Raw genomic sequence first — 2,642 nt, forward strand, 5'->3', positions numbered from 1 at the left:
GGTGCCGGAAAGTGCATTGGTTAAAAAACCCCTAGAACTGAGAAAACAGCAAATTGTAACAAATGGCAACAGTGCTACTATTCACAGCCTTACGTGTATATCCAAATATATATATATATATTGCATCTAACATCAAATAATTTATATTCATAAATATATTACAGTTAGATAAGCGATAAGATATGGCAATAGCAATACATTTAATAAATTCAACTCAATGTAATATTGATTGCAATTAGAGGCACATGGAAATACAACTGGAGATACCGATGAGTTTAATATCAGAGAGACAGACAGAAATAGACAGGATGGGCAAGGCTGCATTTTTGTGTTAAGCAAACAGGGATGTTGCCAAGCTTAATGGAAACTATGAGAATAGTTCTGGACAGCTATGTTACAATAATTTACAATATTCAATAACCCACTAAAGAACAATAGCATTTACATTACATGATTATGGGTGGATGGATGGATGGATGGAAGGATGGATGGATGGATGGATGGATAGATAGATAGATAGATAGATAGATAGATAGATAGATAGATAGATAGATAGATAGATAGATAGATAGATAGACTGCAGAGATGAGTGTCTCCAATGCTGCAGACATGAGAAACACCTTCTAACAGTATGTGTGTGTGTGTGTGTGTGTGTGTGTGTGTGTGTGTGTGTGTGTGAGAGAGAGAGAGAGAGAGAGAGAGAGAGAGAGAGAGAGAGAGAGAGAGAGAGAGAGAGAGAGAGAGAGAGAGAGAGAGAGAGAGACAGACTGCATCAGCTAAAATCCCCACTACTCGGCAGTCTAACGAAGACCATCTGCTCGTGCGTGAAAATACTTCACCGTGCTCGTGAAGCCTATTCACAAACTGCATGCAGTCGACATGCTGCGTCTTAGTGAAATAATGTAGAGGTCTACAGGTAGCCTACTGTACGTGCATCTAAAGTGTTCGTTTGTTCAATTTTTGCATCCTATGCGCACAATTATTTAAACAAAACGTTATATGATTCTTAAAGGTACAGGGCATTAAAGGAAAATGAATAATTTAACCTTCATAAACATTTTACACTATACTGTAATGTAACTGCGCGTGCATAAGATCAGCACTTTTTAACTGGTGTATAGCCTATAATAAAGAAACTTTATCTTCGGTTCTTAAAAAGGAAAAACATCAAACACAAGGTTGCAAAATAGTTCTTACCTGTCAAGCACGTTTTATTCCCCGTGTGCTGAAGAGACGCTCATTTGAAGGCATTAATTTTAAAGAAGCGCGTCGGGCTACTGCGGGTCTCCACTAGCAACGGCGCGAGCCAACAAAGGCACCTGCTCGCGAGTCCTAATCCGCTTGTGCGTCTTAACGGGTCTCCGCCAGCCAGTCTCAGTCAGAGCTCTGATCCCTCACAAGCCGCTCGCCTGACTCCTGTTATTGACATTTGCCTGTATTTCTTCTTGTTCATATGTTAAATTAGCTCTACGGGCCGGTGGGATACGTTTTAGGTCCGCCCAGTCACTGTCATGGAATGCGACAACGTCTACCTGTACAGTAATAGTGAGGTGTCAAACATAGATATCAATGTAGAGAAATCTATTGTTGGTATGCTCGGAATGCCTTACCTGCTGGTTTTATTTTTCGGCGCTGCTCCTGGGTAGCCGTCGGAGATGTTTATTCCTTTCCTCTTCTTTTATTTGCCCGTCTCCACTGACTACATAGTCTGCTTGCTTCGGTGTCTGCATTCCCTCAGCCGACTGCAGCCGGAAACAGCCGAACCGAGAAATTGAAGCTCTCTCGTATTGTTACGCTTGGACGTTTAGGCAGGGAGGTGTATGCCATGCCATAGGCTATGTAATATTTCGCGAATTAAACCGAGGCTGTATGAGATAGACATACAGTCTGTTGAATGGGTCGTAATTCAACTTTATTGTCGAATTGAAATTTAGACACGCGATAGCCACGAATTTACTGTGCATCTATCCGTCAGCCTCGTTTTCATTCGCGCGAATTGAAAATGGCTTCTTATCCTGAATAAAGCCCCCGCCAAGTGCATTTTTTTTTCTAAATATGTTTTCATTTGTAAAACAAATTAATGTCACAGTTGAGTTGATGAAATACCCTACTAGCACCTTTCTGAACTTGGGGTCCTCGAGAGTATAAGAACACTTATTTTCTTTCTTTATTGTACAGTTGTAGTTTACTTCAAAACTGCATGCAAATGATAATAATGCTGAAGTAAAAGTCCACTAGTCTAGACAATAATTTAAAGAGGCTGCACTTTGGTTTCTTACACTTTTTTTAAAAAAAAGTGCAGTGTAATAAGGTCAAGTTAAAAGTTTTAACTTGTAGTATTGAGTAACATACTAAAGTAACATACTAAAGCACATGTACCATGATTAATGTTGTTATTTATAACAAAAAAGGGCACTTAAGTTCAACTAATTGCATCTAATAGGCTACATACAATTAGCAAATAACATGAAATTAAATGTCAGTAGGTTCAGTATGCTAAAGTGTACTTAATAATTTGTTACATTTATATAACACTTCTCCTCGACCATGTACCACCAATGTGCAGCATCCATCTGGAAGATGCGCCAGAACTCCCTCCACACACCATCTTATTGGTGGAGAGGAGACTGAGAGATGAAGTC

This window comes from Scardinius erythrophthalmus (assembly GCF_964197995.2).
Source record: "Scardinius erythrophthalmus genome assembly, chromosome: 3".
NCBI classification, from domain to species: domain Eukaryota; kingdom Metazoa; phylum Chordata; class Actinopteri; order Cypriniformes; family Leuciscidae; genus Scardinius; species Scardinius erythrophthalmus.